This window comes from Pogona vitticeps, chromosome 4 (genome assembly GCF_051106095.1).
Source record: "Pogona vitticeps strain Pit_001003342236 chromosome 4, PviZW2.1, whole genome shotgun sequence".
In the NCBI taxonomy this organism is placed as follows: Eukaryota; Metazoa; Chordata; class Lepidosauria; order Squamata; family Agamidae; genus Pogona; species Pogona vitticeps.
Window position 1 is genome coordinate 95,651,079 of NC_135786.1, and position 26,539 is coordinate 95,677,617.

At 42.5% G+C, this 26,539-nt stretch overlaps 1 long non-coding RNA gene across 1 annotated transcript; it reads left to right on the plus strand.

Moving 5' to 3' along the window:
* On the plus strand, positions 1-26,539 carry LOC140706332 (uncharacterized). Its single transcript, XR_013544285.1, has 3 exons — positions 1-9,488; positions 19,670-20,257; positions 20,413-26,539. It is a non-coding gene; the product is annotated as an uncharacterized LOC140706332 (long non-coding RNA).

The window sequence follows — 26,539 nt, forward strand, 5'->3', positions numbered from 1 at the left end:
CCCAAGCACTGTGGGGTTGGGTATTTGGCCACTTGTGGAGATCATGGTTCTGTGGTACTTGGTAGTTGGGGGGCACGCACTAGTCCCCGATCAGTAGCCAGGCAGCTGACAGCCACTTCCTTTTTTTACTTCAACAACCATTGCTGCATCCTTTTTTGGTTACTGCATGCTTTACAATCTAGGCTTTTGTTCTAACCTCCCTAAATAATTTGCTGTTATCAGTCAACATGAACTACCACATTTCTCATCCCAACTCCAGATTGTTTATAAATGTCAAAAAGTACTAATCCCAAAACAGACTCTGAGGGGGATCCACTGTTTACACTCCTTCACTGAAAGAATTGTGTTTATTCCTACTCTGCCGGGCCTAATTCTACACTGCATTGTTTAACCTTTTTATTCAAAAAATATTTTAAACACAATGCATTTGGAGACCAGGTTGCCTGAACACGTTTCCTATCTACTTTCCATTATTTAAAATCTGAGGTCCTAAGTCCTTTCCCCTGACAGAGGGGGAAAAGTAAGTGACTTCTACAATAACAGTAGCAAATGTGTGCTGTCAAGTCAATTTTGATTTATGGTGACACTTCCCAGAGCTTTTTAGGCCTAGAGTACTCAGAAGTAATTTACCCTTCTCTTCTTCTGGAGATGCTGCAGGAGTGTGCAGTTTGCCCAAGGCTACCCAGGCTGACTCCTCTCCTGGGACCCACAGTAGAGAAATGAACTCCCACCCCTGGCTACATAGCCAGATATCAAAACCACCGAGAGAGAGCTTTTTCAGCAGAGTTGCCCTGCTTGTAGAATATCTTTGTCAGAAAAGCCTGCTGAATGCCTCTGTGATGCTCTTTCCCATGTCAGGTAAATATATATATATTTATTCTTCCACTTGTTTTAAGAATTGTTTTCAGTTACTTCTAAGCCTTTACCCCTTTTTAATTGTTTAATATACTGAACAGTTTTGCCTTTTCTTTCTTTCTTTCTTTCTTTCTTTCTTTCTTTCTTTCTTTCTTTCTTTCTTTCTCTGTCTCTCTCTTTCCCTCTCTTTCTTTCTTAATGTTGTTTTGTATTGGTTTTATTATCTGCTTTTTATCAACTTTTTTTTAGTATTTCTATTTTATATTTCAATTTATTATATACTTTCTTGGCAACTCTGGTTAATAAATAAACCAGTCAGTCAATTATCTGTCTGTCTAAACACCAGGTAGAGAACTTTGTTAATTTGGTACTGTATGTCACAGGGTTTGGAAGAATTTTGAAGTGGATTCTTGATTGACTTCTTGATTTGGAGTGCAATCCTATGCATGCTTAGCATTAAACATGTTTCTGAGTGATGCACAGAACAAGGTTGCCAAATAAAACTCCCAGATTGATAGAAATTCATATTCAAAGGCCAAGGATTTATTTCAAAAGTTGCTATGTTTCATCAAGAGATGGCGCCAGAAAACATGTAAACCTTTCCTGCTCCTGTTTCTAGGCTTGCCAGTTCTTTTTCCTGAATCAATAGATGGCGGTATGGTTGTATAAGAACAAGTTTCTCTGATTTAGCATTCCTGTTCATTATCAGACAGGATGCACAAGATTATAGTCCACTACAGCTGAAAGGCACCAGGTTAGGCAATATTAATGTAGAATATAAGTGGTCTATTGACCAGATAGGCGGGATATAAATAAAATAAATAAATAAAAATAAATAAATAAATATAAGGGAACAAGGAAAGACAGCCTTCAGACCCTCCTCGGTTTCTGTGTGAGTTTGTCTTTTGGGTGGGCAAGTAGATTATGTAAGTAATGGGGGGTCTGTAAACCTCCAGATGTTGTTGGTCTATCTCTGTCCTCAACCTCAGCCAACATGTAGTCCAGCATCTTCAGGGCCAGATGTTTCCTATGCTTGGGACTTGGAAAAGCAAGAGGCAGCCACTTCTGAGGGCAAGCAGTCCAGCTTTGTCACTGAGAATGACTATCACTCGTTGAAGAAACCTGCCATGTCTGTAATATATCAGAGCTAACCATGTAAGATTTTACCTCAGGAAAAGAATTTCTGTATAAAATGCTTAAAATGCTGTTTGTCCAGCATTAAATGAAAAAATATTTTTTTATTTAATTTCTATGAAGTATTCCGACAAATGGCTTTTTGAAGTTAGGTCCTTACATGTGTGAAGTAGGATGTCACTGGGGTTTGATGGATCCTTACCTAGACTTCGGTCTAGATGGGCACAGTATAAATTGAATAAATAAATAAATGATTCTGCTGGGTCTGGAATAGGGCTCTGTTCAATTCCAGCACCCACATTTGATGTCCCTTGCAGGTGGTGTCTGGACTCCATTGAAAAAGGAACCTGACCAAAAAAAAAAAAAAAAGAACACAAGCTTACGCTCAAAGATCTTGCCTTATTGGAGGATTACAGTGGACTGGGCTGGGTACAGAAAGGTCTGCTTGCTATCAGAAATATTGTGGAAAACTTGTCTAAGGATTGTCCCAAGTAATGGAGGAGGGTGGCTTTCATCTCTCAGTCCCTGGAAGAGCAGTAAGAGAAGCCTAAGAATGTCGATAAGAGATAATATTGAAACACAGAAAATATATGCCTAATATCTCCTTAAGTAATTTCACTGCCATCATTCTCTGTTTGGTACATCTCCCTGCTTGAGTCAGAAGCATCACTGATTAAAAATCTGAACATAGTAACCAAAGTTGAGGAGAAGGCATTGTGAGAGAGATGTGTTGGAAGAATCCCTATGTCAATATGGGCCTGCTTATTCATATGTAAAAAGGTAGGCTTTACAAAGGAAAAACAGATCAACACATGGGATTTATAGTCAAGCACGACAGAATAATCCTTTAGCTACACTCTAACCGTGAGGTCATTTAAAAGGCAGTGCAACAAGATATTAGAGTGACAAGGATAGATTTAGACTGAATCCGCTCCCTTCTCTGCTTCTCAGATGGAAAGTCCCAACTATCAGTGAGGTTCTCCTCTCTCTGCTCCAGTCCCCGATTCCATCATGGAGGAGTGCCTCCATCTTGACAGACAGATCCTCAGGCTGGCCAGCCAAACCTGCCAGATCACTTTCTTACCAGCACTGAAAGACAGCAAGTGAGAACCAGTGTTGTGGTGCCAAGCTGCTGTGGTGATTAGAGCAAGGCTGGGAAACTTTGTTGTGGAGGAACATTTCCACCTGGGGGGCCACTGCCTGACATAATTAGTTTACTGTTTGGAATGTTGCATGAAACTCTTCCAGTTTGTGTTTATACCATAATGGCTTTGGCCAGGATATGTGCCATGTAAAGCAGTGAATCTCACAGCCTTTGGGACTTCTGCTGTAAGCCGTGCCATTGCAGCACAGCTGGTTTAATTTATGCTGCACCTTCCCAATGAAAGAAGACTGGGGTGGGTGAAGCACTCAACTGCTTAGTTTCAAAGAGTAATCCTTGTGAATTTGTGGTTCCATTAGGAACTGGCTTCAGTTCCCCTTGCACATTTTCAGCAGGGAAGGCATGTTGGAAATGAGTGCAAAACCATGAGATACTCTTCTTGGACTTCATGGGTAATTTGTAGCACTAATGGTGCAACCACACAGCAGGGGGAAATGCAAATAGATCTGCTGTGAATTCATACCTGGGAAGTTGGGTTTCAGCTTGCCACACAGGAATCAACAGAGAGAGGGGGGAAATTTGCACTCAAAAGCCTTGTTTGCAGCTTGTTAAGATAGCCAACTCTACACTAGCTGTCTAGATTTTCAGGAGGCACAGTTAGACTAGAGATATCTTAACAAGCTACAAACAAGGCTGATTGATAACTTCTTTCTCTCTCAGCTGAATCCTTGCTTTTTTTAAAAAAAATGTGATCACCTAGTTGTTGCATTAGGATATTAAGCCTTTAGAAGAAAAAGAAGGGAGAGAGAAATTGAAGGGAAGGGAAGAAGAAAATTACTGAGGTGCCACATTTGGGGAGGAGAGGATTCAAATGGCAGCTAGTTTCCCTCCTACCCTGCCTCTCTCACTTATCCTGCGGCTGCCTGGAATGGTCCTAACCCCTGCTCGAGCAATCACACAGTCTGAACTGATATGAATGCATTCAATTCCAAAAAAGTACAAGCCCCAGTGGTGTGGAAAAAGACTATGGATTGGGGTGGAAAAGCTCTGGGCTGATTCATAATGACCTTTACATAAATGGAAAATAATGTCAAAATCACCATCCTAATCCCAGAACATTTGTCAAAGTAGTCACATATAATTTTAAACAAGTTTAAATTAGTTTATGTCACTAGAGAGCAATAATTATTGCATGCATTACTTGAAAGTAAGGAAAGGTAGTAACTGATGAGTGGTGTGAAAGAGGTGATCCCGAATAGAATCATTCTGAAACTATGAAGTACCTGTTCCACATTTTTTAAAATTTCTATAGAAATGTTTTTCAGAAATGTAATAGTGTGAGGTTTGAGTGGGGAGGATCTGTGTAGAGGATACTTGGCCAAGAGCCAGGAAAGTTCTATGTGGCTTGTCTGCAAACAACACCTGGTAAATTTGTGCTGGCACCTACCCCCTCTCTGGGTTCTCCTAAACCATACCATGGGATACTTGCAACTCTTCCCCACTTCCCAGAATCCTGGTATTCAGCCAACACATCCACCAACCCCTTCCTGTGGCTCTTTTCTGGCTGCATATCAAAGTTCCCTCTAACGCATGCAGACAACTCTGCCTCTCTCCATGCAACTTTCTTCCTCCCCTGCACAGTGATAGTTTTCAGCCCTTTTGGTTCTGGTTGTGATGGAACCCCACATGAGTTGTGCAAGAAAGAGGCAGAGCCCTGCCCAGTAGGGCTGAAAACTAGAGGGTACATTGCTGCACATATAAGAATCCTTCCCTAATTGGGGGTGTTCTGAGACAGCTCAGTTGGTTCACCCCAACCCTCGAGCAAAGTCTCACTGCACTGTGTGTGCATCCCCATGGAAGCAACATTTTCCTTGGCTTTCGGCTGCACCTACTCCTGCTCTGGGTATGGGACTCCTTGGGGCTGCAAACCATTAAGGGATCAACAGAAGTGGAACCAGGAAGGAAGGAAGGAACAATGGGGGCGATGGGCTGGAATGCAACTTGCACCACAACCAACTTAAGCGGTAAACTCCTGAATCAATCCACAGCCCCTACGTGGGTGTTGTTTGCTCTTTCAGTCGTAGTACAAGCTGAGAATCAAATTACAGCAAAGCCAAATGGTTCTGATTCAGCTTTCCAATGTAGCCACACTCCTAAGGTATGTGTTGTGCCTAAACGTTGTAAATCACCTACAAAGATAGGTTTTAAAGGGGGAAAGAGTAGGAGGGTGGGAGCTGAAGACCCTCGCATCAGAACTAGTTTTTCTGCCCAACTGAACTTTTTTTAAAAAAATGTCTATTGGAGTGGGCTGCATGAGGAAAAAATTCAGTGAACAGAGGAATGTTCCCTGCCTCCATCTTGCAAACTGTTTTTCCTTTTGAGAATTATACAGATATGTACATACTTGTACGTAACATCTGTCTGACAGCAACCTAGAGTCTAAGACACCAGTCACAAGTTGGCTTAACTTTACCAACTATATTTCTAATTCAAATCCCTTAATATATGTGTGTGTACTTCTTATTTGGATGACACAAGGGTTTAACAGCACGCATGCATTTCTGTGCGATATTGTCATGCTATCCATTCAATGTGCTTCCTTCCTGTCTGTCCCCAAAGTGTTTACCAGAACAATCTGTTGCTAGCTAGCTGCAAAACCATTTCCTTTCTGTAGTCTGTTTCCCAAGCTTCGCAATGTTTTACACTGGTTCAGTCATGTTGTTCTTTTTGAATTTCAGAAGTAATTTTAATAATGTATGTTGCAAGACACAGAAGTGATTGTTGTTCTGGAGTCAGTTTGACCATTTTTTGCAGGGATTGTGTCTATTACGATTTATTTTTTTGAAGTTTCTAGAATGCTGCTTTTGTTGTGTCAAGGTTTTCAGTAATCTAATTTCCTGGTTCCACCCAAGTGTAGTTCCTTCCTAAGGGAATGGTATGTGTATTTTGCCTTTTATCCTTCTCCCCATCCCCCCAAATCCAAAGAAGCCATCAAAAGGTTCCATTAGGGCGCTGCTAATCTCTGTAACCATCTCTTTCAGGATTAGAGGGTGTAGCCCATTTAGTCTGGAGTTTGAAGCTGTCATGCTGTGTTCAAATGGAATTGCAAATGGCCTTAATTTCCCAGTGTCACTCTCCACACCCTAGAGATGTCATTCAGCTGCAGCCTCCATGCACACACTTTGTATGGGATATATTTTGTCTAATTTTTCTGCCCCAGTTAGGAGGCAGTTCCTTTTCTAAATGAATACCTGAATTATTTCTCTTTTAGGCATTCATGTTTCTGATACATGCTACAATATATATATGGGAGCTCAGTGGTTCAGGTATCTGGCTGCAGAACCAGAGGTTAGATGCCCCCAGAAGAAGGGGATGGTAAACCACTTCTGTATATTCTCTGCCTGCGAAACCCTGGAAAGGGTTGCCATAAGTCAGAACTGACTTTATGGCACATCATCATCATCATCGTTGTTGTTGTTGCTGTTGTTTTGTTATTGTAATTGTTATTGTTATAATACATGCTTAGTTAGAAGTAAGGCCTGCCAATTAAGTCCACTTAAGAATTCGGCCTTATTTTACAGTCCTAGCTGTGTCTACTCAGTTGTAAGTACTTTAAAGTAGGTAGATGAAGAGTTGTAGCTTTACAGCCCTTAGGAGCTCAACCTAAATTTCAGGGGGACAACTGCACCAGCCCAAAGACGCCTATGGTACTCAGTTGTGAAAACTAAAATCTTCCCTATAACTTTTTTTTATCCAAAATGGGGTGGATGTTACTTCTAAAATGTGTTTTTCAAGTCTGTCTATATGTTCTCACCCACCTCACACTTTAAAATCGACTATGAGGTTACTGAACCTAGGATGCTGGGGGTTCAGGAGAGTCTATATCCCCACCCCCCTGCAGAAAACCAGTAGGTTAGGACAGTTTTCAACCACATAATGGCATAAAAAAAAGAGAGGGAGGAAGAAGAAAAAAAATGTTACTAGGTTTTCCATAGCCATGGCCAATGGCACTGATAGATTATCTGGAGTCCGGAAGTCTGTAATTTACCACTGCTATCAGGAATTTGGGCCTGGGTCATCAGACAGGGTGTGTGCCAATGTAAGCCTGACTAAACCATCTATAAAACTTATGAGATTGGCAAGAATTAGGGACAGGAGCTTTTCCATGGTGATCCTACATCTTTGGAATGCTTTTCTCAGGAATTATATGTTGCCTCTATTTTTCTGGCCTTCCCCATTTGCTTTTGGCTGTTTTTAACATACTGTATATTTAATTAAGGTTTACTGTGCTGTGTTTTTGACTAAAGGTTTTACCTGTGCCAGATTAGTTTCCTTGGCTCTTAGCTTTCATCACATTGGTTCGGAACGCGTTGTCCTGTTTTGATTATATTGCCCTGAAAAGCAGATTAGAAATCCATTAAATTAAAATTTTTAACTTAATGGTTGAAATCCAGTAGTAAATTGCTACTGAATTAGGCTAATTGAATCCATGGAACTTACATTGGTGTTGATTTACCAAATCCCCACTGATACAATGGGCCTACTCTAACTGTGACTATATATATGCAGATCTAGATCATCCCTTGTTTGAAGACCTTCAGTAAGGGAAACCCCTGCCCTACCCAATAATTGGTTCCATTATTAAGTTCCTCTTACTGTGAACAGGTTTATCTTAAAATTTGAAAGAAATCTGTCATGCAACTTAAGTCCATGCAAGATAGTCCTGTCATCTGGGGTAGCAGAAAACTAGTCTCTGCCCTTTTCTGTGTGACAGCCCTTCAGGTATTTCCTGCTGTCATCCCTCTCCTTAATTTTCTCTTTTTCAGTGTAAACATACCCAGTTTCTTAGATCTTTCCATGGATCGATTTAGCATATCAGACAGGACTGTTTGTATTTCCTTGCTTTATTTTAATGGTAAAGGTTCCCCTTGACATTTAGTCCAATCGTGTCCGACTCTAGGGCGCGGTGCTTATCCTCGTTTCCAAGACATAGAGCCAGCATTTGTCCAAAGACTGTTTCCATGGTCACATGGCCAGCGCGACTAGACATGGAAAACCATTACCTTTCCCACTGCGGTGGTACCTATTTATGTACTCACATTTTTACATGCTTTCGAACTGCTAGGTTGGCAGGAGCTGGGACAAGCGACGGGAGCTCACTCCATCGCGTGGATTCGCTAGTACGACTGCTGCTCTTCAACTGTTAGCTACCAACCCCAAATGTCATAATTAAATGGCAAAAAAAAAAAAAAATCAACATTGGACTTTTTTTGAAAACAGTTTTAAATATTCTTAGCAACGAAAATGTAACTGCTTAAACACAAGGAAGTTTTGGTAGCTTTACCAGAGCAGATTAGAGGACACAGCAGCAGTTGCCATAAAATCTTTCTTTTCTTCATTTTAGTTTCCTGACAGAACAGGCATGATGTTGCAAAGTGAAATTCAGGCAGGTGTGCCAACCATCTTCAATTTCTGGACACTGAACACCTGTGGGCCTACAGGACCATCCACTCCTGCTTGTAAAAATTTCTATTTCTGAATAACAGGTTAGGAAAAGGGTGGGGAGAGCAATTTAACCCCTTCCTCTGCCTGATAAACAATGGGAGAGGACTGTAGGAACAGTGAGGGGTTATGTGTTAATGAATAACCAGGATACCTGTGGGGGAAGAGACCTAGATGACTCCTCCCAAACATCTGGCAGCATTACCAGTTTTAAAAAAGAGAGCGGTTTCTTGTTTTGGGTTATACACCTTCTGGTTATGTATCACCCCATGGAGTTTTTTTTTTTAATGAAGCAAAGACTTTTGGGGGATTTAAACCTTGGAATGGGGCCTCATCTCTCAGACTGGTATATTTAATTCTGCTTATGAAGCCTACAGGCCAATCTCTAACAAAGTTTTGCATTACTCAGTGTCTTCTGTATTGTGTTATCATCATCATTACACAATCATATTCAGCGCTGGGAAAATAATACCCATCATTCCAACATGATTTGTGGTTAGGAAGGCCGCCCTGAAAATGGCATAGCATTTCATGCAAGTTGCCCAGCCCATGTCCCAAGGTTACAGTCCTCTAAATTACTTTTTTTTTTTTTGAGTGGTTCCATATTAACACATTTGCATTAAATATTTGGAGGACTGAAGCACACAGTCATGTATTAAACTGTTGCTGTTTTTCTTCTGAACAGACTTGATTAGCTGTAATTAATTCTAAATCAGCCAGCCAACAATAAAAAACCAAAGCCTCAAACCACCTAGTGTTACATTTGCTACAACTTGCATATTCTCCTTATTACCAGTTATCTAATTTGTCATGATGGAGCTGTACTGGATTGAATCCTCTGAGGACTTCATGCAAGGGAGCAGTTGCACGCTGACATCTTGTGCATCATAAGCAGGTAAAAGAACTTCTGAACCTGTGTATAAATATACCGTAAGTCTGTGTCCTTCCCATTGAGGATTGACAGTGGTAGATTGTTTTTCCCAAAGAGAGCATGCTCCACTCCATGGGAGTCATAATAGCTCACAGGAATGTTGGCAGGATCATCCAGGTAAAGGCAATTAAGGTATCCTTGCCTGTCTGGAATGTGCTTGGAGCAACCATTGGCTGGTTGGAAGGAATGTGTCCTGTTTTTTTTTCTTACTGGAGTTTGCTAGGAGTTGGCAAATATGTCTGTGTTCTGAAAGAGATTCTATTTTGTTTCACATGAAGACAAGATGTTTTAACAGTTCTACTGTATTCTGATAGAACAAGACCCACAATGGCCTGCCTCCATCTCAAGGCTAGCAAAGGGGCTACAGCTATACTCACAGCTATACTAGTGTAGGCCACAGGGAATGGCCAGGCTTGGTTAGAACTAATCAAGGCTGACTGTTCACATAAAAATAGTTCCTTCCAATATTATGAAGTGGCTTAATAAGCAAGCCATTTCAGTATATTGGCAAATTAATCACTTCCCCTGTTCGGCAGAGGTCAGGAGAAATGGAAAAAATGTTTTGGCTGTATATAGACTATTGCTGATGCTCTGCACCAGTTATAATTTTAAAATGTATCTTTTTTTCTCTTTTCTTAAAGGGCTGGTTGAGAAACTGCCTGTAGTCAAAGCCACCACCATGGATTCAACTATGGAAAGTTTCTTGACCAGTCCTTTAAGATGAGGGAAGGAAAAAGTTTTTTTAAAAATATATATATATAACTGATATAGTGCATCAGTGATGGTCTACACACAATCAAGTTATTTATTTATTTATTTTACTTCCTCTACCCAATACTGAGCAGGAGAAATGGTTAATTTGCCAATATCCTGAAGTGGCTTGCTTATTAAGCCACAATATTGGCAAATTGAAAGAAAAAGGCTTGCTTTGGATCCGTTCCAGAAATCACATGTGATGGAACCCATTGAAACTAGAGATATCTTACCTGTACAGGAAAAGTAGAAGCCCCTTGACTGGGGCCAGAAAGATGTCAATAGGAATACTCTTGGGGTGGGCTGGTGGGCTCTAGCAAAAACATCACCTCATCTCTGTCTTTGAGACAGCACCAGCCTGTCCCTGCAGTGCTCCAAAAGCAGGCTGAATAGCCCATATAGTCAGGCTCTTAGCTGCATTGTCCTCTGTGGCTAGAAAAGGAGAAATTATCTACACCAAAACACCTGGCTACAAATTTTGTAATTGTTTTATGTTAAACCCAGCAGAGGCCCTCAGGGATCCATCTTTCCTCATGGAAATTACACACCTGGTTTTACCTGCTCAGCATGCTTCAGTGCCCATTCTCAGTCTACTGATTTGATTTCAAAGCAGCTAGCAGCTGCGCATTTCCTGTTGTCACTGGCCCTGCCAACTTCTACCAGCACCTAGGAACCGAGAGCCACAGAGTTTTCATTGTGATCCTTACATATGAGGTGAAAGTGGCAAAGAAAAAATGGGTGGGGTAGGAGGGGTGCTTAACCTTTTTCCTGACCCTTCATTCTATTCTGCAAACTAATGGGCTGAACTGAAAAGAGAGTAGTTTACTGAAGTCCACCTATTACCCTCTTGGTAGTAGGCAGGTTTAAACCAGGGACTTCACGATTTGCTGTTAATTTTCAAAGCCACTAAGAGACATTGTTTATATTTCTAGTTTTCAGCTGCTAGCTGAGGGGAAATGTTTCAAAACCTGTTCGATACAGGAAAGATAAAGCACTATTCCAACCTTTTTTTGGAATTACAAAGGAAACTGGACTTTGAAAACCTGTATTTCCCTGAAATACATTGTGAGGGAAATACAAGTTCTCAAAGTTTAGCTTCCTTTCTAATTTTAAAAAGGGTTGTAGTAGGACTCTTCCTTTCCTGTATCCCGTCCTGACCTAGTTTTTGAAACATTTCCTTTTGTTCAGCAGCTGAAAACTAGAAATATACATGATGTCACTTGGTGACCAAGAAAATCTGCCCTCGAGACTTTTGATTTTTAAAACAAGAATAAATAGTTCAGATAATCAGTCTTACAGAAGACCAAGTTTGAAGAAATATGCAGAATACGATCTTATCTCTCTCTCTCTGCCATTATCCATTTACACTGTGCTGAAAATTTCCTCCTAGAAAAGGAAGTAGTGTTTATTTATTATTTTTATTTGTTTATTTTATTTATATCGCACCTATCTGGTCGGGTCAGGACCACTCTAGGCGGCTAGGACCACTCTAGTATATTATAAGACTGTTCTGGTTGTGGGATCTGTGTGGAATATACCTGGGAAATGAAAACATAGAATGTCATATTTTTAAGCTGATTGACCTGTTCTTAAAAGATGCTATTGATGACCGTAGAGCAATATTTTGTGTAGTTGTAGCACTAACAGTACACAAACAGTACATGCAAGAAATCAAGACAGGAGAGATAGAAACAGAAAGGTGCCATCATGTGACTGGGTCCAGGGCAGAGAAAAAGAATGCAGGAATGAGCCAGAAAATGATGGACTAAACAGAGACAATTCGTTCATGGGAGGTTATGGAGGGTGCTGATTTGGCTGAATGGAGGAAATATTAGAACTGTACAATGGCGACAGCTGGCTGGCTAGATCAGTGGTGTAGGTACTGGAAGTTAGGAGTTTGATTCCCCACTGTTATCTCCTGTGAGTGGAGCCAACCTCTGTGGTCTTGGGCAAGCTGCACAGTCCCAAGGCACCCCAAGCAGAAGGGAAGGATAAACCACTCCTGGGTATTTTCTACCTGGAAGACCCTGAAAATGGGTTGTCAATGGTCAGAATTAACTTAACAGCACATGGTTATGTATTATTATTAACAATGATGACAAAAAGAGACAACAAGGTGAAAACATGGGCTGGGAGTTGGAGGATATGTATGGGAAATACAGAAGAAAGTGCAAAAGAATCAGTACAATGATAGATATTTACATGTTCTGTTGATCCTGTATGGGGCAGAGGATTGTGTTAGGCACTCATCAGCCACAAAAGGAAGAACAAGAAACAAAAACAAAATGCTTGCAGTCTTATAATTCATTCATTCATTCATTTTATATCCCACCCATCTAGACTGAAGTCTACTCTGGGTGACTAACAATACAAAGAATAAAATAAAACAACAATATTAATACAATTAAAGACGGCAGTATAAATTAAGTATTGACAGGAGGGAAGGCCTGCCTGAAGAGCCAGGCCTTGAGTTGGCTCTTAATCACACCAAACACCAACACATGCGTACCATTGCTAGCTTACAAACAATGTGAATTGAATGCAATGTGTGGATTGCATATAACTAAATACAAACATTGTATTGGTTCATTACATGTTTTCCATTAAGATGCAGGGTGTTGAGTAGGTTCTCTAGCCATGGGCTATGGAAGTCCTTGTATCTCGCATTCAGTGAATTCTGTCATTAATTAGACTTCTTAAATGATACATAGGGCTCAAGATAATGATAAGTTACCGCATGAGACATTTATCCTTGTCTGAATCAACTTCACAAATATTGTTCCACCTATATTAACATTTATTCCCTTATTAAGGAAAACAAATGGCTCCTGCAACATCTTATATTATTATGGTGTTGAATGCTCCTATTCAGTGTTCCTGCCAGACTCCTCCATGTCCTCTTTCAGTTTCTCCTTCGTGGTCTCTGTGAATGCACACTAATGGGTTAATCTGCGCCTGAGCAGAGCAGGTTTGGGACCTTCTAGAGCTTTTAAGCATATGGTGCTGGGACCTCCCACCTAGGTTATATCATATCCTCCAGCACCAGGTGCTTCAGTTCCATTTCTGCCGCCGCTTCAGCAGCATCGTGAACCGGAGTTTCTCTTTCCCTTGCAAAACCTCTCTTCTCTTGGATCTCCTCGTGTGTTTGACCTACAGCTTGCTTGATGATCCCTTTGTAATTGCGAGTTGGACTTTAAAGCATAGAACTGTGTTTTTCTTCTGTTTATGGCCACGTCGGGGCCTTTCAAGCATTGTACCACTTGCAATGAAAAAGTTCCCTTCTCAGATGACCATTCTTTGTGTCTTTTTTTGTTTGGGAGAGAAGCACTAAACTGACTCCTGCTCTCACTATAAAGCCTTTACCAAACCAGCTTTAAAACAAAGGTTTCAGTGGTTGCATTCTCACTTGTGGGAACAATCTGTATTTCCAACTTGTTAAATGGAGCTGTTGAGTACACCTGTACCGGGAACCCCTTCGACTACAGCTCCTTCTCCAGTGGAAGTTCACAGGGTCCTAAAGTCCACCTCCTCGGGCTCGAGATCGACCGTTTTGGCCTCGATGTTGAAACCTCTGTCAGCCTTGGGGTCGAAGAAGAAAAAGAAGTCTACGCTGACTAAACCCTCAACTCCATTGTTGTCACCAAGTTCGGTGTCTCATCCACGGCGCGACGCGATGCCCATTCCATCAGGGGATGAGTGTGCTCCCCCCTCAGGCCCAGAGTTACTGTTCTCACCACGGTCAAGCTGTCCTCCTGAGTCGAACAATTCCTCAGTTGAGATCGTGCAGGAGGCTCTAGCCAGCCCTCGATCTTCTAAGGGCTTGGCGTCGGAGACACCCAGAAAGAAAAAGAAAAAGACTCATCATCTCAAGCTCGCTACTGATCGTGCTCGACCTCCAACGGCAAATCGTGGGGCGCCTTGCTGGAATGAATCTTGGGAATTCTACCGGCCCTGAGGTTTTGGCTTTGAAGACTAAAGCTACCCTTTCCCATTTAACCCAATGTTGTTTCAACATTGGTCTCCCTTTTTTGGAACTTAACCACCACCTCCATTCCAACACTCCTTGAAGAATGTTTACTGGGAACAGCATTCTCGAGACCAGACTCATCGGGCTCGACACCGGCAGCCAGAGTCTTCCACTGCTCTAGTCTCCTCTGAGCTACCACCTCAACCTCAACATCTCAAGGCCAATATTGTTCCTTCTCCCCCCCCACCTCAAGCTTTGTCCGTGAGGAATGATGAAGATTTCCTCAATGATTTGGCTCAAGCGCTTTCTGAATTTGATGATGCTCGAGAACAAGCCCTTGACACCGAGTCAGACTCTTCTGAGGACGAGGGAGAGATCGGGGTGTTTCACTAATTTACACCCCTACACCTTGTTCTGAAGTGGCTGGTAGCCACCCCCAATCATCGTCTAAGGACTACACAGTTTATTCCCTGCTGATAAAAAGGATTGCAGAGGTCTTGGACTTGGCGGTTATTCAGCCCCAGGTGGGCAAGGTGTTTGCTGACATCATGAAGGATCAGGTGCCTCCAGTTCGCCTGGCATTCATCTCATCCCTTCTTAGTCTTTTAAAGGAACCATGGGACAAGCCTTCGACCTCCCACCAAATTCCCAGATGTGTAGAGAATTTATATAAAACCCATGGTGCTAACACAGACTTTTCATCTAGACACCCGTCACCAAATTCTCTCAGAGTTGATGCCACTTAGACTCATTCCCGAGGCAGGTCATCTGCAGCCCCATTGGACAAGGAGGGGCACAAATTGGACACTTTGGGCAGAAGGATGTATTCCTTAGCAACCTTCGTTCTCAGGGTGGCTAACTACACCACAGCTATGGGAGCATACCACCAACACCTTTGGAACAGTGTCCTCCCTGCGCTGCAGCCGCTCCGGAGGATCTTAGAACACCTGCCCTCACCCATCATCAGGAGGCTATGTCACTGGCATGCCAGGAAAGGATTGCAGCCAGGCATATAGTTGATGCCTCGACGAAGCAGCTTACAACAAGTATCTCTCTTTGGTGACATGCCTGGCTGCGATCAGTGAACATCTCCGATGATGTTAAGGTGAGAATTGAAGACTTGCCCTTTTATGGACTTGGTCTTTTTGATCCTAAGACCGACGAGATCCTGGAGAATCTGCTAAGACATCGTAAGACTGCATGATCTTACACGTCCCAGGCTTGATCTAGAACCACCTGGGTGCGCCAACCTGGGTCCTACAGGCCTTATTCAGATTGCCAACGTGCACAGACTTCTGGCTCCCAAGGTCAGTACAGACAGCAGTCTGGCAGACAGTGACCACACCAACAATCCCGCCGACAGGACCAAAAAGGCAACCTCTTTAATGCCTTGCAGCTACCAGCACCACTTCTACGTCTGGTTAGATTGGCACAATTTTTTCCTTCTTGGAGGTCTATCACCACTGACTCTTGGCTTCTCACTATTATCGCCACAGGGTATGCAATAGAGTTTGCCTCCACACCTTGCACGGGTTTTGTCAGAAACACAGACATTTCTCCTGTCTTATGTGAAGAAGTCAACAAGCTGCTCTCTAAGGATGCTATCACTTTGGTTACAAACCCAGATATCACACATAACTTTTTCTCGTTATTTCATAATTCCCAAGAAGGATGGAGGGCTTCATCCTATCCTTGACCTTCGTCCTCTACATTTCTACATTACAACTCAACAGTTTCGTATGACATCTCTAGATGGTACCATCCAGCTATTGAGACAGGGGGACTGGTTTGCGCTTATTGACCTTAAGGATACTTATTTTCATATCAGCATTCGTGAAAATACCATCATTTCCTCAGGTTTTCTCTTGACAGGGTGGTTTATGAATTCAAAGCCCTCCCGTTCGGCTTGTCCACTTCACCAAGGGTGTTCACAAAATGCTTGGCCCCGGTGGCGGCTTACCTTCGCCTACAAGGCATCACTGTCTTTCCTTACCTTGATGATTAGTTGCTGGTAGTTACGTCTTCTCAAAAACTGACTCGTCACATTTCACTCACTTTGTCTCTTTTGTCTGAACTTCGACTCCAGGTCAACCCCAAGAAGTCCACGTTGTCCCACACGCAGATTGTTATTTACATCGGAGGTGTCCTGGATGCGATTTCGGGTTGGGCCTTTATCCCAGAGGACAGGATTGTGAAAATTCTTGCTTTGATCCCTCCTTTCCAGGTGGGAGCCAAGGTTCAAGCTCTGCAGGTCCAGACGCTGCTGGGCCTTATGGTCTCTCTACTACTGCAGTCATCCAACATGCCAGACTAAAGATGAGATCTCTCCAGGCCTGGTATTTGACACTGTACAGCCCTCTCTCCGATCCCCCATCCAAGCTGCTGACAGTTACCCCGGAACTGGCAACACAACTTACTTGGTGGTCCCTCTGGACAAATCTCCTTGTTGGCAGGCCCTTTGGCCCCCCTCACGCCATCAATTCAAATCATTACAGATGCCAGCATGACAGGTTGAGGAGCATATGTCTTGGACTTGACAACAAATGGACACTGGACGTCGGAGGAGAGCCAACTCCACATCAATCTCTTAGAGCTCCTTGTTCTTTTCAAGGCACTTCAAGCTTTTGAGCGCCTTGTCTCGGGTCAAGTTGTACAGGTAGCTTCTGACAACACTACTGTGGTATACTACCCGAACAAACAAGGGGATACCCATTCCCAACGCCTCCTTTACCTTACTGCTCAGATTTGAGAATAGTGCTACAAGCGTCACATATTCCTTATTGTGGTTCACGTTGCCTCCACCGAGAACCTTCTGGCAGACCACTTGAGTCGGATGCAGGACTGTACCCATGAGTGGGAATTGGATGATGCCATGTTCCAGTCCCTTTGCCATTGGTGGGGCACTCTATCCATCAATGTGTTTGCATCTGCCACAAACAAAAAGTGCCACTGGTATTGTTCCAGAGCAGAAATTGGTCCCGGCTCACTAGGTGATGCGTTCATGACACCGTGGACAGAGGCCCTGCTGTCCATGTTTCCTCCCATCCCCCTAATCCAGAAAGTGATCATTAAAGCTCGACAAGACTAATCCAACATGATTTTCGTAGCACCTTGGTGGCCTCATCACGCATGGTTCTCCCCGCTCCACCAGAACTCAGTCGATCATGTTCGGCTCCCAGAACTTCCTCACCTGCTTTCCCTGCACAACGACACGATCCTTCATGCAGACCTAGACTCGTTGCACCTGACAGCCTGGAGACTGGCCCCTCAATAGCTGATGTCCTGTGCCATGCTCGAAGACCATCCACTGTTAACACATATTCTCACAAATGGAAAGCATTCCTGGACTTTGCTACCAAAAATAACCTACCTACTTCACCCACCTCACTGGACGCTCTGCTGTGTTTCGTCCTCCTGCTTTTTCACTGTGGACTAAGCCATTCAACCCTCAGGGTCTACATTCGGCAGTAGTTACCCATCAGCCACTGTCATCAGAGGCCACCAGACTTTTCCAGAACCCTGCATTGAAGCAGTTTCTGAAGGGCCTTAAAAACATATGCCCTGCCTGCAAAGCACCCACGCCCCAGTGGTCACTTCAGTTGGTTTTGAAAACATTGATGTCCCCACCATTTGAACTCCTGGGGTCCATTTGTCTTAAACTGCTCACTATAAAAACAGCCTTTCTTCTCACTGTCACCTCAGCCTGGCGTGCAAGTGAGCTTACGGCCCTCCGAATGGACTTCCTGTTCTTACAGTTCCATCCAGAAAAAGTTACCCTCTTTCTGAATATCTCTTTTCTACAGAAACTGGCTACATCATTCCATCTAAACCAGCCTATAATCCTTCCCACATTCTTTCCTAATCCAACTTCGAATTTGGAAAGATCCCTTCAGCCTCTGGATGTTAAAAGAGCACTTACATACTATCTGTCCAGGACTGAGTCTTTCCGCTCTTCCCCAAGACTCTTTATTGCCTTTCATGGACAGTCTAAAGGGTTGCTGTTTCTCCGCAGACATTCTCTAGATAGATGGTTTCCATGATAAAGTTAGCTTATGAACTGGCTCATGGTTCGAGCCCATTCTACCAGAGCGATTGCATCTTCCAAATCCTTCCTCCAAGGAGTAGAATTAATGGATGCCTGCAAGGTTGCTACATGGTCCACACCCTTTATCTTTGCAGCCCATTACAGCCTGGATGTTCATGGTAAAGCGGAAGCTGCCATTGGAAGGGCGGGCCTTGCCTCTGTCTTGTTGTGACCCCCACCTCCTGGTAAGTCAGCTTGCTAGTCACCCATTAGTGTGCATTTACAGAGACCACAAAGGAGAAAGAGAAGTTACTTACCTGTAACTCTGGTTCTTCGAGTGGTCATCTGTGAATTCACACTACCTGCCCTGCCTCCCCGCTATGTCATGTCCTTCATATGATGTGCTGTGCAGTGGTGGACAGTTCTACGGAACTGAGGCACCTGGTGCTGGGGAGGTGATATAGCCTAGGTGGGAGGTCCCAGCACCATGTGCTTAAAAGCTCTAGAAGATTCCGAACCTGCTGTGCTCAGGCGCAGATTAACCCATCAGTGTGAATTCACAGATGACCACTCAAAGAACCAGAGTTACAAGTAAGTACAGTGGTGCCTTGTATAGCGACGTTAATCCATGCAGCAAAAATCGCTGCTAAGCGATTTTGTCACTATGCAATTTAAAAAAGCCCATAGTAATGCATTAAAACCTGTTTAATGCGTTCCTATGGGCAAAAAACTGACCTTAAAGCGAAGATCCTCCATTCGGTGGCCATTTTCGCTGCCTCTTAAGCGAGGAATCCATCCCTAAACACAGCCGGCGGCCATTTTTTTAACCTGGCAGCCATTTTGGAACCGCCGATCAGCTGTTAAAAAATAATCGCTTTACGATGATCAGTAAGCGAAACAGGGAACTGATCATCGCAAAGCAAAAAAAACCCATTTAAAACATCGCAATGCGATCACTTTTGTGATCACAAAATCTTTGTCGCTATGTGGTTTCGTCGCTAAACGGAGCGCCCATTAAGCGAGGCACCACTGTAACTTCTCTGTACTCCCCTCTCCTCTGTTCTTCCCTCCTAATCAGTCAGTATTCTATGGCCACTGGGCATGCTTGGTCCCCATTGGGCTATTTTGACTCCATCTTTTTTCACCTTTCCTTTATTGTGTGTGTATTTTTGAAAATCTTGATATTCCCCTCAAGACTGCTAATACTGCTGCCTTATTTATGGTTGGCGCCATTTTGATTGTATAAAGTTTCTTATCTAGGGAATGAATTGTACATAGTAGTAGTACATTGCACCCTTCACCCTTGTTGATGTTCATTTAGTATTCATTTAGTATCTTCAGTTGAAATGCATACTTATTCAACCTGTGTGAGAAGTTGACAACTATTTCTTTTTTTCACAGGATCATCACCCAAAACAAGGAGGTGCTCCGAAGGGGTGACTCATGTAAATTTCATAACATTGTGGCATGTAGAAGACTCCAACAGGCTGGCCATTATTTTTGTACGGGGAACAGCCGGATCCCTAAGGTAGCAATGAGTTGGACCCCCTCGGCACTTAACAACAAGGATGCCCTTGAATAACATGGCGAAGAACACAGATGCAAGATCCGAGGGCACTACATATTACAAACACTTGCACAAGACCAGATGAGCTGGAGAATCCTTGCTGCCCGATATGCTACATAGCATGGAAGTGGAAGAAGAAAGAGAGAGAGAGAGATTACTCAAAAAGCAGGTGTTGTTCGGGGTCAATTTCAATAAAAGTGCTATGAGACAGCTATCATTTTGTAAGAGATTTATTAAAAGGAAAAAGAAAAAAAATCTACAGTCATTACAGCACAGCCACAGCTCTTCTTCCCATTTCCTGAATGTTCTCCAAAATTTTGGAGCTTGCCAGCACATGTTGAAAGACGAAACGGTCCTGCTCTCCCCTCTTTATGTACATTTTAAACTACAGCTATGAGATGCCTCTACCAGTATGGCCAGAGGTAAGAGCTTTTTGGGAGTGGCAGTCCAAAATATCTGGAAAGCCAAAAGTTCTCTGCACACCATTATATAACATGGGGCTAAGTATGTTCATGACATACTGTACATTAGAGAGACGGGGTTGGGAAATAATGGCTGAAATCCTGCTGTGTTTTAGGAACTGCTGTGATGAACTGGGAATTCTCAAACTTTTCCTGATGACTGATCGATGGACCTACCATAAATCCAAAGTGGTAAGGTTGGATTAGAAGGAACTATGTACCTTTGCAAAGTTTTCATGATAAAACCAGGGAGCTTTATGCAGCCAGATGCCTAGAGTCTTGCAAAATGATTACTGACACTTAAGATGGAATGATTTTAGTGGGTGGGTTTAAACTTCAGGAAGAGTAAGGATCACAAGTTTTGTTTTGAGGATTGGGCTTTGTGGTAAATTGTGGGCTAGAGGCTTATTTGCTAGAGATCTCACAATTTCCACTGCCATCAGAGTAAGATTTTTTAAGAATAAAAAGGCATCTAGACTCTCTGTGATTTGTTATCACACTAACAACTAGGTGTGTTGTACACTGGCCTTTTATTAATTCCTTTCCCAAAGGCACAGGTCTGCATTAAACTGCATATACTAATACATATGCATGGGTGGAAGTTTAGAAAAATTGGTATAATTTAAATAAACATGCATACATGTAAACCAAAGTGGGGAGGATTGTGACTTGGTGACTTGTGTACCCACTCAGTTTGTTATCTAGGTGCTAATTGCTGGTGAGCAACTTTAAGGCCTGTATCTCCCTTCTTGTCAGGGTTTATGCTGAAATCAGACTTAGAACTGGGAGGCCACCATATATACTAGTGATTCCCAAACATGAATCCCCCAGTGTTGTAAAACTACAACTTCCAGAGTACCTAATCACTGGCTTTGTTGTATGAGGGCTCTCTTCATTTTACCATAACAAGCCCTCACAATCAATGCTGCTCTACTGATACCCTTTCAAAACCACTTTGAAGAACATCCTCTCCATGTTAAAAAAATAATTAAAAAGAAAGCAGCTGAGCGGTGCCCTGATGTGCTGGTATAACACAAATTAATGATAGCACTGTAATGCCCGCTGGCAAAAAATAATCTAGATTCCTGTTTGCTAATGGAAACTTGCAGTAAACAAAATTGAGTTATTGATATCCTAAAAAAAATTGGTCCCATGTCTGACAGTGAAAGCAAAGGCACATTATTGCTGTACAGAGCCTTCCATTTTGTTTTTGATTCTAAAACACATTAGGCTTGTGCTGATGTACCGTATGCATAGTCGGTGAACTGTGGAATCAGCTATCAAGACAATATCCATATAGCCAGATGCAATGAGAAATGTTTCAAGGAAATGCTTATTTGTCCAACCCCAGGACTGGGTCTCTCAAGAGAACGGTGTCCTCCTAATCATTCTCCTGATAGCCACACACTTCTTTTCACTGTGAACACTACTATGTTAGTACACCTCAGTGACTTGTGTAAGAAAAGGAAAAATACACATAGTACAGGAGTTTATAAATGTTGGCCACCACCAATGAGTTGGCCACTGCTGATGGCCATTTCGAAACAACAGAATAAAGCAACGGTATGGTAGGACAAGGCACTCCGAGATCTGGGTGGCTCTTGCTCAGTACACCCTCACCTTTTTAACATGCCATTTAGTCAGTTCTGACCTAGGGTGACCTTTTCCAGGGTCTTCTAGGTTTAAAGTATTTCAGAACTAGTTTGGCATTTCCTTTTTCTGGGGGTATCCTGAGACTGCAGCTTGCCTGAGACTACATAGGCTGGCTCTTCTCTTGGGAGGCACAGTGAATTGAATTGCTTAACCTCTAGTTCCCCAGCCAGATACCCAGTTCACTGTGGTATCCAGCCAGTTTACACCCTCAGTGATACCCTTTAAACTGGAAGTGGAATGGAGAATTTCCTCCTGCTACTTCTAATGTGTGCTTCATCCAAAAAGGAGCATGGTGACATATTGGGGATAGATGGTCCTATGAGAAATGCCCAGCTCTAACTGTCTCAGGCAAAGTCCTGGGAATACTTTTATCTTCACACCAATTCTCTTGAAAGGAAATTTGTTCAGCCCCTTGTTTTGGGGCCCATCATCTTGGGCTAAGACTATACTATCCATATGCAACTATCCTTCAAGAGAACTGGGTGCATGCACCAAGAGACCACAAGCGTGATGATTTAAGATGTCAGCCTGCCTAGTGGCAGGTGGTACACACAAACATAATATGTTAAAAGCATAACATATTGCTTGCCACTGCCATTGTGGAAACCATTTTGGAAATTTCAATTGAAGGACAGTAGAACAAGGATACAATAAAAAAGAGTCTTTGCATGCTTGCTTTGTTGACGTCAGAAGCATCACAGTAGAATTAATAAGTACAGTATATCAGATACTTTTTGCCCAATAACAGGCAATGTCAAGAGCATGGGGTGGCAGCTAGCATCAAATGTTTTGTAGTAGATGTTGAGAGGCATAGAGTACACTGCATGGAATGCCGGTGCAAGCTGTGGAGACATCACAACCTCTTGTACAGACATTCCACAATAATCTTAAAACCATCATAAATATTGCTGGGTTATGCTGTTCTCTCTAGTGGATTTCTGCCCTCGGTGTGCCTTTTGGGGCCTCACAGAAATGCTGGCAGGTGGAGCAACCAGAGGAGGAGCAAGGACAGGGTGGGATAGGGATATACAATGTCAGGCTCACAAACACCCTCAGTTTTATGAGGAAGATTTATCATTATTGCCAAAGAGAGTTTTCTGTAGCTCTGAACTCGGACAAGGGGTGACTTAGGTTACAATCCTGTATTCATTCCCCTGGGAATAAATCCTATTAAACCCAAAGCACCTCTATTCTCAGTTGGGGTGGAGAACCTCAGGGCCCCAAAGGGGGCAAGGGCCACACACAGAGGTACACACACACACACACACACACACACACACACACACACACACACACACACACACACACATACACACACACACACACACACACACACACACACACACACACACACTTCCCTGTATTCAAGTCATCTCTGACTGAATAGGTTGCGCAGGTTAATGAAACATTAACATCTATTTCCTTTCCAGAGGTAAAATCGGGAAGACGTACGCACACCACGAACAGCAATCCTGCTTTCAAACTGCACTTCGTGCTCTGCCAGAGCATCCAGCCTAAGAGTATGGAGGGCATAGAACAACGTGGGCTCTCTGCAGAAAGACCTTTGCTAGCATGCTATGGCTAATCAGATATCAAAGGATCAAACTGTTGGTGTGGAGAGAAGAAAAATATGAGGGGTGCTGTTTTTGATCTCTTTTTTCCCCTACCAAAGATGAAGATATAGGGAGGTTGACATGAACTTAATCATTCACTTTATTTACATTCCTCGGTGGTACAAGGATGGGAGAGGCGGGCACTACACAAAATGCTTTATCAAAGGAAATACTTCAGCCGGCATGCAATCCTGTTCTTGGAATTCAGTAGGTCATGGAAAAGAAGAAAATCTCTGGATGTTTGAGGTTCTGCTGGTGCCTGGCTATCTTCATTATGAATTGCTACCTTTACAGACATCTAAATTAGTGTTCTTTTACTTCCTTTAAGTTTTTTGCCAAGACGGATGCCAAATAAAACATATCAGTCTTTAAGACTCTTGTTTTTGTTGCCACAAACAAACACTGCTTGGTTTTTACTTTGTATTTGTAATGAGGCAATTGCTCATAATAATTAGGGACTGTAATCAAGGCTTCTACAAAAAAAAATGAGTTGCACACCAGTGAGCTATACCCGTTCTTGTTCACATATTATAATAGCTTAACCTACTGTGCAAATATCCATGTGGGATTATTTGTGGCGGGGTTGGAGAGGGGTCCTATACACATTCTGATCTTGGCAGCACACCTGTTTTTCTAGAACCTGTCCAATGCTTTGCTCCATACTCTCAACACTGCTACATTTTTCCTCTATCAGCTTTCCTGAACCTTTAACAGCTAAAAGATGAGTGAAAATTCATCTGCTAAAGCTTTTGGCTGGCAGTGTATCCAGAGTCAGAGCTAGCACCATGTACTGAATTTCTGCTTGGCATGTAGCTATTCAAACTGAAGTATTTTGCTTGAAAAATGAGCCACAGTTCTAAGCCGTGCTGCAACACTGCCAGCATCTAGTTTTCAAACTGGAAGCCATTATGATAGATTTTCTACAGGCTATAGGTTTCCTCAAACTGGCACTTGTTTGCTTCCAGGTGACTTCAGGGGTTCTGCTTTCCATCCAAGACAGCAGCTACAATGAGTTTCCAAGGTGATCTGGTCTGCAACCCTAAAGGCAAATTGCTATAAGATGCCTACTTGATGCGTTGATCGTGGCTGCACACATCCTGAACACACGTTGGCAGACTAAATAATCACTGCAACCTACGGCCTTTCTGTATGGAAGATTATGAACCAGATATCTAGCAACCTATTTTTGTGTCATCTTGCACACCTCAATGTCCTCAATGTTTTAGATTATGAAATTAGTGGATCTACACTTTTAAAATGCATGGATCTGGATAGGATGTAAACAAACTATAAAAACTTTCCATTTTGTTGTAGATGTATTTGTTTTTTTGCCACACAATCGAAATATTAACATGCTAGTCTGCTCCTTAGTTACCACTCTGTTTGTGCATGTTCCAACACAGTATTGAGCCCTGGCAAAGAATTCAAGGTTGAACGCCAAACAAAATAATTGAGATTGGCTTAAAAATCAGAACTTCTTACTGCATGTTTTGTCCTGACCCTTCCCACCCTGCTCTTAAGAATTAGCTTTCTTGGTCTTTTGTGTAAAAGGGAGGAATTGGGGGGGGGAGAGAGTTCAGCCTTTTTGTTTGCCCCATATTTCTGGATTGGTGCATGTTCCAGTTCAGTGCAGGTATAGGAGAAGCACAGAGCTTCTAAAACTAAATGTAAATTGAGCAAAATGGAGGAGCAGTGTTGATTGTATGGGTTGCTTGCAGTACATTGCTTTATGTTTGAATGAGACTGGCTTTGTGTTTCAAGCAGGGATGTGTGAAAAAAGAAGAAATCCAGCACAATCCACTAATGAAATTTTCCTGCCCAAATCCTATTGACATTAATAAGAGCTGTGAAACTATCAATGAGCTTGTGCAAGATAACGTCTCGTTAGATTGTGACTTTGTCTCTTTCACATGAAAACTTCTTTGCACTCAACGCTACAAGGTGGAAGAAACTGCTGTTCAACGCCCTCAGCTAATAAACATATTTAACATTTTCTACAAACAGACCTCAGTTCCTAGACGGACCTGGAATTCCTTATCAGTTTTGTGGAATGTAAAAAACCTGCAAAAATGTATGCACAAACTCTAGGGAGCACAAGGGCTGTCTGGATACATCGCTGTAGAGATTTACTGAGCTCTCCGCTTCTTAGAACTATTTGAAACAAAACTAGTTGCACATATTGTGAAGATGTCCAGATGAATAAGAAGTTCAATCAGTGGATGAAAATTTAGAATTCAGAAATAAATGTTAATATGTGCCCTGCTGGATTAAACTGAAAGTCCAGTCTAGTTCAATAGCCTGTTCCACACAATCTCCAGCTACAGCCCATCCATACTGAGCATTAGTTTGAACTTCTTTGCACCCATTATACCACTACCCTTGCAGGGTTGAAACCAGTGTCAACAGAGCCAAAGCGGGCAGGGCTTGCTTCTCAGCTTTTTACACCATCACCTAGTGGTGCTCTATTTTTGGTTTGCTTTGCTTTGCTCTGGCTTGCTCCAGTGCACAATCTGTTCATGTGGACCCCACACCACTTTGTTGCATACTACTGTAACCCGCAATGTTTATGGGTGGTTGTCATTCTGCCCAGAGTGGTAGAATTTACTAGATGGGCGGGATATAAATAAATAAATAAATAAATAAATAAATAAATAAATAAATAAATAAATAAATAAATAAATAAATAAATAAATAAATAAATAAATAAAAATATGACATTTCCTCATGGGCATTTTTCCTGCCGGCCAGTCTCCCACCCACCATGTTCCATGGATGGGAAAACAAGGAAAGAATGGAGGAAAGTGTGATGTATCTGGGGAGAGAGTGGAGAAGGCAGTATCTCTAACAACTTGGGGCAACTCCACATGTAGCAAATGATTTAATCTTCAGATCATTATTCTTCACATGAAGAAAACAGTAGTCAGGGAATGGTGCTGGAGCACTCTTCCCTCCTCACAAATTCAGGTTAACCCTCCCC